We start from the raw sequence: 13,974 nt of genomic DNA, 5'->3' as shown, positions 1-13,974 counted from the left end.
ATACATCTGTTTTGTGCATATAATTTTTTATGTTTCCAATTCCGCCAACATAATATAATAATTTCTGAATTCCCATAACAATTGTAAAATAAGAAAAATACCAATGTACAACAATGCTTTCCGGCATTGTTAGTAGTAAATATATCCTACATCAGTATAGTAATATATACCAATATTCATCAATTCAATTAATATTTGTGAAGGAACTATTAAAAAACCTTTAAAAATAAGATTATTCTAATAATTTTCACACCTCTGTACATCACAAAGTTTTCAAATGCTTCTGCAGCGACATATGCTTCATTCAAATAACTAATACATTAAATAAAAACAAAATTTGATTTCAGTTAAGCCAAGTGACTGAGGCCCGGCCTCACTTGCCTCAGTCAATCAGCCGCCACTGCAAGTCAGTTACTTGCGAACGGAGGAAGCATATAAATATCTTGATGAGTGGCTGGCTTCCTTAGATATTCTAAATGTGCTATACGAAGGAAGCCAGCAATTTGAGGTCGGGCCCCACTTCGTCCCCCCGTTCTCGTTCTGTTAGCCACACGGTGACCAAAGCTTCCTGCTTTCTCGGTATTCAGTACTCATCAATATTTAAGAGGCTTAGTGTTTAAATATACACTAATTACTCCTTCCTCCACTGCGACCCAGAACATCTTTCCCTATCTTCTTCATTCTACTAAATTCAACCTTAGGGTTTTCTCCTGCTGCTGGCTGTGAGAAGAGATTTGTTCCATACCGGAAATATTTTATTTTAATCATTGTGCATTTACTTATTACGATATAGTAGTAGTAGTAGTAGTAGTAGTAGTAGTAGTAGTAGTAGTAGTAGTAGTAGTAGTAGTAGTAGTAGGTTTATTTTGCCTGGTAGAGTTAAGGCCATGAGGCCTTCTCTTCCACTCAACCAGGTTTAAATAATATACATGAAATACAAAATTTGATTACAAAACAACACAAAAGAAAATACCTTAGAAATTACATAAAATATAGTAGAAAATTACAATAGAAAAGATCAGTTACATAATATAAAATTACAAATAGTGAAGATCGGTTATGTAATATATAAAATAAAGTAGAAAAATTATACATAATCAAAATCAGTTACATAACATAAAGGGGAATACACACACACACACACACACACACAAACACACAATTTATAAGACCTAAAATGTCCGAGATAAATACGACAATTAATTCACTTGAGATATATTATACAGTTAATATACTAATAGGAGAATACATGTGAGTTACAAGACATAAAATGTCGATTAGCAAATTCGTACTAAATGGCATACAAACACAAATGATTAAGAAATATATCAAGATAATAAAAAAAAAGAAAAGAGAAAAAAACAGAAGAAGAAGAGAGAGGAGAAAAAAATAACAACTTTGTCATTTAAGACTACTTAGAAACTTCCGCAAGAGTCTAGTTCTGTTCATTAAAAACATTTCTAAGTAGTGTGTACTTAAAAGATTTTAGACTCCGACTGCTCCTGATTTCCTGATATGTACACCTTTACATACATAAAATTTTGTTTTGTATAATTTTTCTCTGTAAAATTTTTATACAATTGTGAATGGTACCAGAAAGAGAATGAAGTGAACAGATCCCTTGAAATTATGTCTAAATTGTTTTTAAAATTATTTTGTTTATAATTTTGACATGCAACTTGAAACATGATAGCTCATGCAGTTTTTAAGATAGAGCCACAGTTTTTTCACTGTTTTATAGCTAAAACTATTCTTTAGTGCCTGACATAGAGCTATTTTTTATTTACATTAATTAAATATTACCATATATGTAACTTACAATAACATTTTATGTTGCATAAATCATGTAAAAAATTCATAGATAATTATTAATTATATTAATGTTATTTTACTCATTGTCAGACACTGGGGGACATTTCAAGCTTCAAAATGACACAATATCTTCTTGATATCACCATATTTGACTGAGATATCATGTTTAAAAGAATTAAATATTTTAAAATTACTATTTACAGGAAATGAGCCACAAACTTTCAGAGCCTAGAAGACTCCATCATCATATGTTACCCCTTAAGCAGCTTCATGTAGGTCCAGTTTCAACTTCTTTCTGCCTCTCAAATACCTCCGCCTTGTTTTAACGTCAGATGTTGAATGTTTTTTTTTTGGCATTTTTTTCCCTATTTCCATTGATACAGCTAATCCTGCGATGGTGTTTGTCCCAGGGTTTATGCCCATCCTCCTCAGAATTGTAATTTCTACATTTGGATTCTTATTAACATGACGTACATCATTGACACACAAATTTACAGTTTTATGACTAACAGTAAAAGATTATAAAATTACTTTATTATGTAAAAAAGTTTTTTCAATCTAATGATCATACCCAGATATCTATGCATCTATTTCGGGACTAGAAAGAAGTTTATTTTACAATAAATGCTGGACGAGGGGATTGACTGCTACGAAGATCACTCCAAAAGTAATGCACTCCAAAAGTAAGTGACCGTGGCTGATGATGCAGCATTTTGGAAAATGGGATTTATCCGAAAAACCATAAGGCATAAATCGAAAATTCTTACATCAAATTAAAGAGGAGAAAATTCTCTATTAAAATAATTATATTTTGAAAATTCTAATTTTTCATCATTTTTTGCGTTTTGTGGGTGTACATATACCTTAAGGGGACGCGATACTGGCATTTTGTAATTTCTACAATTCTCATTTCTTCTTCTTGAAAATTTAATATCAGTTAGATACTGTCAAAATACAAGTGCATTTTTTTTTTAATTTTCGCATTGAAAATGCGCAAATGTACAGGGCGTCTGACTAAAGCCATTAATAAATTGTTTTAGGCATCACGCACAACACGACTGAGCCATTCCGTAAAATAAGGAATTTTTACCTGAAAACCAAGTTAAGGAAAATTAATATTTGAGGAGAAAAATTCGTTCCGGCGCCGGGGATCGAACCCGGGATCTTGGTCCTACGTACCAAGCGCTCTGACCACTGAGCTACGCCGAATCCAATCCACAGCACCGGACCGAACTCTCCTCCTTCGATGTTTCCCTTTGTGGCCTGACTCCAAGTTAGGCATATATAATCTTTTCGCTGTACGAAAAATCCTAATGTAAACAATACCACGTGATTGAAGTGAGGCTTCATTGGCCGCTGTTTGGCGCCATAGATTCTCACTACGTGTTTCCGCCTACTGTTGTACATTCTGTTTCGTGTTAAACATTTCCCGTTACTTGTCAAGTAGGCCTAACCTCACTACTATGCAATCGTTTGCTTAGGAAACATTTACTTTATAATTGCTTAATTAAATTATTTTTAAGTCCTATGCCTTCACAATGGACAGTTGAGGATGCAGAAGCCATGCTTCAGTACCACGTGCTTACGTGAACAACTACGAGCTCAAGTGACGCCAGCTTGTTACAAGAACAGACTACCTCGGTATTACTGCTGGTATTCATCGGCGTTCATAGTACATAACAAAATATAAAATTAGCTTTTCTTTTACATAGCGTTTTACTTATGATTGAAGATAAACGTTTCATCGTATTTAATAACTAAAATTCAATTTTTTTATTTTCAAATAATACAAGACTATGGTTTCCAAATATGAACTATATTTTCCTGCGTCATATGAGTGTTTCGACTGGAAGCCAATCACGAGTATGACAGCAACGTGCTTATGTTTACGTTAGGATTTTTCTTACTGCGAAAACAGTATAGTTGACGACGTTTTATGTCCAAGTCAACTGCCATTATACAAGGGGCGCACTCAACTGAGTGACTGGTTGGCCGGGATTCCGCAGTTAAGTGCACAGTAATCTGTACAGAAATATGCACTGCTAGCTATGAGAATATTAAGATTTTATTAATTTGTCCTACAGAATAATATCTGTAATACTGACAATTAATATTTGAGGAGAAAAATTCGCTCCGGCGCCGGGGATCGAACCCGGGTCTTGGTTCTACGTACCAAGCGCTCTGACCACTGAGCTACGCCGAATCCAATCCACAGTACCGGACCGAACTCTCCTCCTTCGATCTTTCCCTTTGTGGCCTGACTCCAAGTTACGCATATAGTTGACGACGTTTTATGTCCAAGTCAACTGCCATTATACAAGGGGTGCACTCAGCTGAGTGACTGTTTGGCCGGGATTCCGCAGTTAAGTGCACAGTAATCTGTACAGAAATATGCACTGCTAACTATGAGAATATTAAAGATATTATTAATTTGTCCTACAGAATAATATCTGTAATATTGACAATTAATATTTGAGGAGAAAAATTCGCTCCGGCTCCGGGGATCGAACCCGAGTCCTTGGTTCTACGTACCAAGCGCTCTGACCACTGAGCTACGCCGAATCCAATCCACAGCACCGGACCGATTACGTCCAAAGATTCTTCATCATAAAATTATACAATTCGCTTTTGAGAAGGAACCGATGCAGTATCTGTCTCCTGTCTGATTTAAGAAGTAAGGGCCAACAAGAGACAGACAAACAAAGAAAAGAAAAGAAATCTCATGCCTAGTTCCAAAGACAAAGTTATGACTAGGGACCGGATTTTTATATAATTACATATTATATTCCTTTCAACCTAACCGTATATAAATAACAAATCTTTGCGAATCTTGTAATTACCATTAATATATTAAAATTTGATACTATATATTTTTACATATTTACCCCACATTACATATTATGGCTTTGTATTACATAAATCTACATATTTATGGGTTTTATTCATTTTTACTTCTTTAAAAGGAAAAAGAAAACTTCTGCTGGGGAAGTTAACAATTTGAAATACAAGATTTAAAAAGCCTTTTTACCTACCCAAGAAAGGATAGGCCTATATTTCGGGACAAAACATAACATCTTAGTTCCAGGAAGTAAAAGAGGCACTCACCCCTTACCGCCCACTATAAATATGAGTGAATAAAGGGCAACCTTTGTCATACAACTACTTTGTATTGTAAAAATCAAGAAGAGAATAAGCTCATACACATAAGCAGGCGACATAGTACTAGGGTCTAAATACCTTACAAAATTATAAGAAACAGTAAACATCCTGGTAAAATGGTGCAATAAAACAAATTTGATATAAATGAATCGGTTATTGTTGAAAGCAACTAAGTCCACTTTTTAAAGTTCTGAGATAATCGAAGAAAACTGTTTTGTGGATAATCTTTTGAAGATTAAACCAACATATATAGTACGCATAAAAAATATGTGTACAATATATGATGGTTTAATCTTCGACAGTTTACCCACAAAACAGTTTTTTTCGATTATCTCAGAACTTTAAAAAGTGGACTTAGTTCCTTTCAACAATAACCGATTCAAATGTGAACAAGACAGAAATGATGATATTCTGAAACGGCGTAAGAGCACCAGAAACTGTAGAAATCGTCATGAAGGACAGAAAATTAAAAATTGTACCAGACTACAAATATCTAGGCTTAGCAATACAAACCAGCGCAGATATTGATATTAAATATTTTCATGATTTTACATATTTCGGTACATATTCAGCTTATTTTTCTTACATAAATATGTACATATTTCACATCTTGATATTATATAAAATCCGGTCCCTAGTTATAACATGAAAGCAATTTAAGAAGTGTAAGGAGAAACCCCTTAATAATTCTAAAAATATATATTTTAGGACCTTGTTTATATAACAATTTTTCAATATTCTGTTCTTAGGAACACGTCCACAATTATTTTACATTAATTTGCATACAACATCTATATCGCCGTAATGGAACCAACGATCTCGAAATAATTATCATGTCAAGAAATATTTATTACCTTCAATTAAATTACCGCAAAACTAATAGACTTTGTGATATTATTGTTGATAGTTCCGACACTATTAAAGCTAGCATTTGTTTCAACTCTGCAGTGTGAAATTTGTTAACATGGCTGCCGTCCTGTGATGCCAGAAGCTGCTGGGGGTGTATGAGCTAGGTCTCGTTCTGCACAGAGCGACGCAATTAAAATCAAATTCCGTGAACAATAAATTAATTTTTTCTTCCAATATCGGCTGGATTTATAAAAGAATTGTTACCTGGCAAAGTGAGCGTTATTAGAGGGGTAGTTCGGGCGAGGGGGCAGATTTCATTATAACGCTGTTGCAATCTACGGTCGAAGTATTCTCCGTCCTTCAAAGTCCAGTTTTCATAGTTAAATATTGCTAATTTCAGTCAGAATAGTTAATGAATACGTTATATGCACGAAAAAATTGTATACAAGTATATACAGTACACACAATTTCTACAAACAAAGCACTCTCGTTCAAAAATTTTATGAAGACATTTCCTACTTTGGAATAATAAATCACCAGACTTTAATTTAAAAAAATTCCCAGTATAAATAACGATTTATTGTCATTTAATCTATTTTCAAAAAAAGAAAACACGACAAATTAGATATTGATGTGAGAGTTTAAAATCAGTGTTAACTGCATTTTGGAGTTCAAACCTTCACCCCCTTTCAAATTTAAAATTACATTTCTATTATATTATGCTTAAATTTCAAATATATAATATTGTTATTATTATTATTATTATTATTATTATTATTATTATTATAAATAATAAGGTACACGTACCAAATAACGCCACCTTAACACTTCAGTCACTTTTGCTCTGGAAATAAGTTATGTACAAACACGAAAATTATGAAATAGAAAATGTAATCTTACCTTTACAAAATAGCACAATGAAAATGGATATATTATATACCGAACAAGAATTAGAACTCAAATAGGAAAACTTTGTGAACTGGCGTTATTAGGAACAGGTTGTCCAATTAACGACACTTATTTTCTAGTATCTTATACACTTATAATTGTTAATGAATTATTTTTCCTAAGCAACACAAATTGAACTAAGCGACTAAATTTGAGTTTCTGTTAATAAAAGATACAAAATCACTCAATACTAATGAAAGATTCTTGATCTGAAACTGAAACGCCAGATGGATTAGGAAAATATGTTTTCCAGTGACTCCTCACTTAAAAAAAAAAAAAAGAGACAATGTGACACAGTAGAAAGTTATTAAACACAAAAGCATTTACCTTAGTTTAATATGAATGTTTTCCAATAAGTAAAACAAAAAATATGAAGTTATGTAAAATAAAAAAAATAAGAGTTCGATAAGCAATTGAACCAATATCATCACTGCACATTCTGAACATTTGTAAGTTGAAAGCTTAGTGCTTTTCCTGATGTTTTCACACTGATGCTGTACTGTCAGCCTTAGTACTAACATAGCCTAAAATTTTGTCTGTAGACCTTTAACGCCACATGGCGTTAAAGCGCTACTGAGTACTTGATAACATGACATGCCTGTTTCTCTAACATTTTCAAATTTTGTAGATAGCAAATACTTTCTATACATAGAAGAATATTTAAGGATCACGAAAATATATAGTTCAATATAGTTATTATTTGCTCAACACAAAATAAAATATTGCCTCTTACTTTGAAATAAGGACAGCCATTCACTATCGACACACAACAGGAAAATGATGGAATATAATGTCACTCGTAAATGTCAACGGACAGCTAGTAACTCATTTCATCACTAGACTGCAAGCGAATGCAGGCTACAGTAGTGCACAACCGAAAACTTGTGTCGTTAACATATTTTAATAGGGTGGCGTTAAAGGTATACATGGCGTTATTTGGCTCAGGGACCTTAATAATTTATTTCCCTCTGTTTTTATAGATTATCTTTACCGTGATTTACTAATACCTATATATCTGTCGTCGATTTGCAAAAGGGGACATTTCCAAAATGACAAAGTGTTGAGAAATCGTAAAAAAGTCATAGCAGACTTAAAAAATTAAAATGTTCATGGGTCTTCAAAGTATATATATCCATAGTGATCTAATTAGAAAAAAATTTATGAATATTATAATTTGTTGACTTAGTTATAGTTTTTGCGATTTTTCAACACTTTCTTACTTTGGACATATCCCCTTTTTCAAATAGTCGACAGATATGGAAGTCTTTATTAATCTGGTGGCGCACGTAATTTTTAACGCAGTTTTCCGTAATAAACTATAAGGTCATTTTCCAGGTTTTCTTTTGTGACGGAACACCTTTCTTCAGCTAATAGAAGCCAGTGTGTTGAAAATCAACGTTCGACATTACTGTATGTAATTGGGACCAACTTAAGAAAGAGACTTTTAAACATCCTCAGTACTTTGTCTCGAGTTCATCTGCCTTTTCAACAAAGATGTCATTTTCTGCAAATGACTTAGACCACAATTTTTCTGACATACTCTAATGAATTTATTAGAAAATTTATCAATGCTCCATTCAGCGTCTCTTCTGCATTTTCAACTACTACCAAAAAGTCATGGAGAGGTAGACCCCTGGTCTCCAGTTTTTCATTGGCCTTACGTTGGAACGAGCAGTGTGCTAATAGTAATTCCAAGCTTTGCCGCACACTAGGTGAACTAGCGCCCTGACCTCTATAGGTATTCGCTGCAACTTAAAAGCCGGCTTTCCGCAGTCGTCAGTATCTAAACTGTAAATAAACAGTGTCTTTTCTTCTTCTTGGGTGCTGACTCAAACTAAGGTCTTAAACAACCAAACATACTGGAAAGTTTGGCCATGTCCATGAGTCACGAATTCCTTGAACGAGGTTGCAACAACTATCTGTCTCACTTCAAGGAATCTTTACTTTTTAAAGTTTCGTTGTAAAAATGTACGGAAAACAGGCAATTACATTTAGCGTGGCCAAGATTGGGGGCATGGAAGGCTAATAAAATTGTCAACGAAGAAGGCGAGCGCCTTTGTCCGATTTGCAGAGAAAAGGACTCTCTATAAACATATTATATTACAGTGTTTCGAATTGGAACATGTACGGAGAAAATATCTACCACCCTCGATGCTAAGTCAGAATAGGAGTTCGCTTGCATGTCTTGACCTCATGGGGAATAGAGAATAGGAACAAAAGATTGGCTTGTTCCTCTTGAAGGCGAGAAAGATTAGAACTTCAGCTGTTGAAGTTTGTGACACGAACTGAGGAAGGGACAATAGTATCTACCCAACTGTACACTTTTATGTCTGTTTTAGGTTATGATATATTATATAATATGTTTTGTTTGCCATTTTCATTTTAATATGTGTGTTCTTTTAGAGAGTAGTGGATATAATCATAGGTGGGATGGGGTGAAACCTACAAAGTAGGACTTGTTTTAGGTACAAAGCACGTACGATCAGAAGACTCGTGAATTTGATTTTAGAGAAAACTATGATAATATAAAAATCTGTATGTATAATATTACTCAATAAATCCATCTATCTAATGAAGGGTCGACGGAAAGAACATGCTAAGTCACTTTTCTTATAATTTTCAGGGAAGTATTTCTTAACTTTAATACATTGATAACACATCATTGGTTTACATCTCATTTACAGACGTGGACAAATTATTAGACTAAAACGTTTTTCTTAGAAACATAATATAGTTCGTCATATCAACTATCAGTATAATTCACAGAGTCTCTATTGTTGTAAATATGATTGTTTATATCTTCTGGTATATTTTTCCAATGGTTAAGTATATTTTGTCTGGCTGTGTTGGTACTACTGGTGTTTTAGTTATATACTGCAGAACATATTCAATAGTCTGTTCTCCCATGGCCTGCAAGAAGACCAGACATGAACGGAAATGAAAATCTGTGATCTATACTGAAGAAGAAAGTGAACAAAACGAGGCTTACAACAAAACATGGACTTATTTAAAGCACTGTCTGATATCTGGCTAAATGATGCTGATATTCAAAGAAAGTGTGAAACTTTGGTTTCCAGCATCCCTGACAAAATCAACGTGTTAAAAGAATAAGGGAATATTCGCAAATATTAGCAAACTCCAGGCTCAATTTTCTGTTCATTATTTCTGTGCAAAATACATTTTTGTTCACTATTTCTACCGATAAATTCACCTTTGTTGCACATACAATTAATTTAGTCTAATAATTTGTCCACGTCTGTAGTTTAAGGTACCATGTTACAAATCAGGCCTTTCGTCATTTTGATTTACTAGAAAGATAGTTCACTTTATGAGCTAGCAGATGGAACCAAGAAACAAAAATAAACAAAAAGTGACTTAGTTTGTTCTTTTCGTGGACTCTTCATATTATTTAGTTTAATTTACTATTTTACAGTGCAGACTTTGCTCCATTCTGATTTAATACAGAGACAGTTCACTTTATGAGCTAGCAGATGTAACCAAGAAACAAAAATAAACAAAAAGTGACTTAGTTTGTTCTTTTCGTGGACTCTTCATATTATTTAGTTTAATTTACTATTTTACAGTGCAGACTTTGCTCCATTCTGATTTAATACAGAGACAGTTCACTTTATGAGCTAGCAGATGTAACCAAGAAACAAAAATAAACAAAAAGTGACTTAGTTTGTTCTTTTCGTGGACTCTTCATATTATTTAGTTTAATTTACTATTTTACAGTGCAGACTTTGCTCCATTCTGATTTAATACAGAGACAGTTCACTTTATGAGCTAGCAGATGTAACCAAGAAACAAAAATAAACAAAAAGTGACTTAGTTTGTTCTTTTCGTGGACTCTTCATATTATTTAGTTTAATTTACTATTTTACAGTGCAGACTTTGCCCCATTCTGATTTAATACAGAGATAGTTCACTTTATGAGCTAACAGATGGAACCAAGAAACAAAAATTAACAAAAAGTGACTTAGTTTGTTCTTTTCGTGGACTCTTCATATTATTTAGTTTAATTTACTATTTTATAGTGCAGACTTTTCACCATTCTGATTTAATACAGAGATAGTTCACTTTATGAGCTAACAGATGGAACCAAGAAACAAAAATAAACAAAAAGTGACTTAGTTTGTTCTTTTCGTGGACTCTTCATATTATTTAGTTTAATTTACTATTTTATAGTGCAGACTTTGCCCCATTCTGATTTAATACAGAGATAGTTCACTTTATGAGCTAACAGATGGAACCAAGAAACAAAAATAAACAAAAAGTGACTTAGTTTGTTCTTTTCGTGGACTCTTCATATTATTTAGTTTAATTTACTATTTTATAGTGCAGACTTTTCACCATTCTGATTTAATACAGAGATAGTTCACTTTATGAGCTAACAGATGGAACCAAGAAACAAAAATAAACAAAAAGTGACTTAGTTTGTTCTTTTCGTGGACTCTTCATATTATTTAGTTTAATTTACTATTTTACAGTGCAGACTTTGCCCCATTCTGATTTAATACAGAGATAGTTCACCATATGAGCTAACAGATGACACCGAAAAGCAAAAATGAAAATGTGACTTAGCATTTTTTTTTCTGTGGACCCTTCAAATGTAATTTTAAATTGAAAAGTCGCTCAGTCCATTTGGTCATTTTTATGGTTTATACATACACAGGGTGATTCATAAGTATTTACCGTCACTTACGGAGCTTATTTCCGAAGACATCCTGAGCAAAAAATTTCGTATAAACATTTGTCCTAATCTCAATATTTTCAAAGATACACTAATTTGAAGTTGTTAGTAAAATACCTTTTTTCTTTAGTTTTAAGGGTGAAAGAATATTACCAATGAGCAGTGGCGGCTGATTGACTGAGGCAAGTGAGGCCGGGCCTCAGTCACTTGGCTTAACTGAAATCAAATTTTGTGTTTTTATACAATGTATTAGTTATTTGAATGAAGCATATATCGCTGTAGAAGCATTTGAAAACTTTGTGATGTAGATAGACCTGTTTTGCAGTAAAATTTGTTCCTGAGGCCGGGATTGCTCGTGCCGGGTCTCGCTTGTGATGTATTTAGACCTGTTTTGCAGTAAAATTTGTTCCTCAGGCCAGAATCGTTCGTGCCGGGTCTGGCTTAATGCATTTCATGTCCTTTCGCGGGCTTTGAGTTTACGCTTAAAACGTTGTAACTGAGGCACAATTCGGCTGGCCTGGTCAGGTTTCACTCCTCCCATCCATGGGCCGGCCTCAAGGGTAGAGTGGGGTGGGAATAGTAGTGGTGACTTGTCTTCCTAACTAGGCCATAAGTAACAAAATTCCAGCTCTTTGGCAGGCAGAAACCCACTCGATTCTCTCCCCTTATGTCTCAGTTTATGACATAAGCGAGGGTGTTGTACTATTGTACTTCGTAGTACAGTAGTGAATCTGGGCCAATGTTGTTATGTATTTTGGGAAAATATAAACAGAAACAAATGAGAGAAATAATGCTGATGCAGTTAATTCAGTGGTAGAGTGTCCTTTTTCGAGAAGAAATAACACTAAAAGAAAGGAAGTTTTAAACAAAGAGAGAGACTACCGAGATACCTACGACATCGCTGATAATAATTTTTCTGACACATAATCTTAAAACGCGAGTTTGTATTGCATCCTGGTATGGGCAACATAAATGCTTATGTGGTAATGTGATGCAAAATAAACTTCTCTTGCCTTGTTTGTTGCTGTCAAAGGGAAAAAAAAAAAAATAAAAAGAAAAGAAAGAAAGGGGAATTTCAACACATAATATGGGATGCTTCATCACACTGAAACAATCACTGAAACTCAGAGCATAACAGCTTATTTGGTGGTGAAATTATTATTTTTCATTGATAGTAATAAGAATAGACTAATAATAGTAATAATAATAATAATAATAATAATAATAACAATAATAATACAGTAATAATGATATTAATAATAATATAATAATAATTAATATCATAAACAAACATTTCCTATCGGAGGCACTTAGACTAGTTGCATCTGGCCTCACCGAGGACTTTGATCACCGGCCGCTACTGCCAATGAGGTGTTTAGTTGCAAAATCAGATACATCACTAAACAAAATTGTTCAGTATGAAAAAAAAAAAACGTTTGCAAGGAACCAAGAATTTGCAACCAATACTATTCTTTCATCATACAAATCCATGTGATGTTTCTGGCTTTGGAGCATAAGACTGCTATAGCTTTTGTAGAATCATATGAAGTATGAAATAAATGTAACATTAACTCATTTTCGACAAAAAAAGTGATGCATCTGATTTTACAACTAAACGCCTCAAACAGAGAATAAACTATTCAGAAATATCATTACTTTAATTGGCTAGTATTCTGAAGCAAAAAATGTGTTGTTAATTGCTTTGTACTGATTTTGTTTTTGAATTTTTAACTAAAAATTGCATCCCTCTTACGCACTTATCACAAAATTATTACAAATTATACGACTTTAGGAACTCGATTCTTTGCAGTTTAATTATGCACAGTCTTAAAGAATTTACAAGAGTGGAATGATTTGTAACAATTGTGATAAATGCGTAAGAAAATGTAATTTTGTAGTTAAAAACAAAGAAAAAAAATCACGAAGCAACTAAGGAATTTACAACACATTTTTAGCTTCCGAATATTAGCTAATTAAAGAAATTATACTTCTGAATAGTTCATTCTTTATCTGTAATATACCATTTCGAATTTTGCGTACACTACTTTTAACACTTGAATATAATTAATTGGTTAACTAGCGGACTTACTCGTGTTAATTATGTAACTTTGTGCGGCTTACAGCAGTTTCAGTGCTTCACGCACCATCCTCAGAGCCTACTAGATCTCGGCGTCATCTCGAACTTCTCTGCCTGTTATGTGGGTGTGTTTGATTGTTGAAAGGTGTTGAAGAGAGGAGTCAAATAGTGTGTGTGTACTGAAATTGATCTGTGTGTTGAGTATTTGATCGGGGTGTGTTTTAGTGTGTTTGTATATTTCGTATTGTTCTAGTGTGTTGAGTTTTTGGACATGGAAATCCTACACATACAACCCAAGAACCAAAAACTCAACAGACTAGAACAATACGAAATATACAAACACACTAAAACACACCCCAATCAAATTCTCAACACACAGATCAATTTCAGTACACACACAGACACACACTATTTGACTCCACTTTTCAACACCTTT

General features: G+C 33.5%; 2 non-coding genes across 2 annotated transcripts; both read right to left on the bottom strand.

Moving 5' to 3' along the window:
- Nucleotides 1-2,948: 2,948 nt before the first annotated feature.
- TRNAT-CGU (transfer RNA threonine (anticodon CGU)) lies at nt 2,949-3,021 on the bottom strand. Its single transcript has one exon. It is a non-coding gene; the product is annotated as a tRNA-Thr (tRNA).
- Nucleotides 3,022-3,943: 922 nt separating this feature from the next.
- On the bottom strand, nt 3,944-4,015 carry TRNAT-CGU (transfer RNA threonine (anticodon CGU)). Its single transcript has one exon. It is a non-coding gene; the product is annotated as a tRNA-Thr (tRNA).
- Between the last annotated feature and the right edge of the window lie 9,959 nt (nt 4,016-13,974).

This window comes from Periplaneta americana, chromosome 10 (assembly GCF_040183065.1).
Source record: "Periplaneta americana isolate PAMFEO1 chromosome 10, P.americana_PAMFEO1_priV1, whole genome shotgun sequence".
Classification (NCBI taxonomy): Eukaryota; Metazoa; Arthropoda; class Insecta; order Blattodea; family Blattidae; genus Periplaneta; species Periplaneta americana.
The sequence above is the reverse complement of the archived record's forward strand: the minus strand, read 5'-3'. Positions and strand labels throughout refer to the sequence as shown.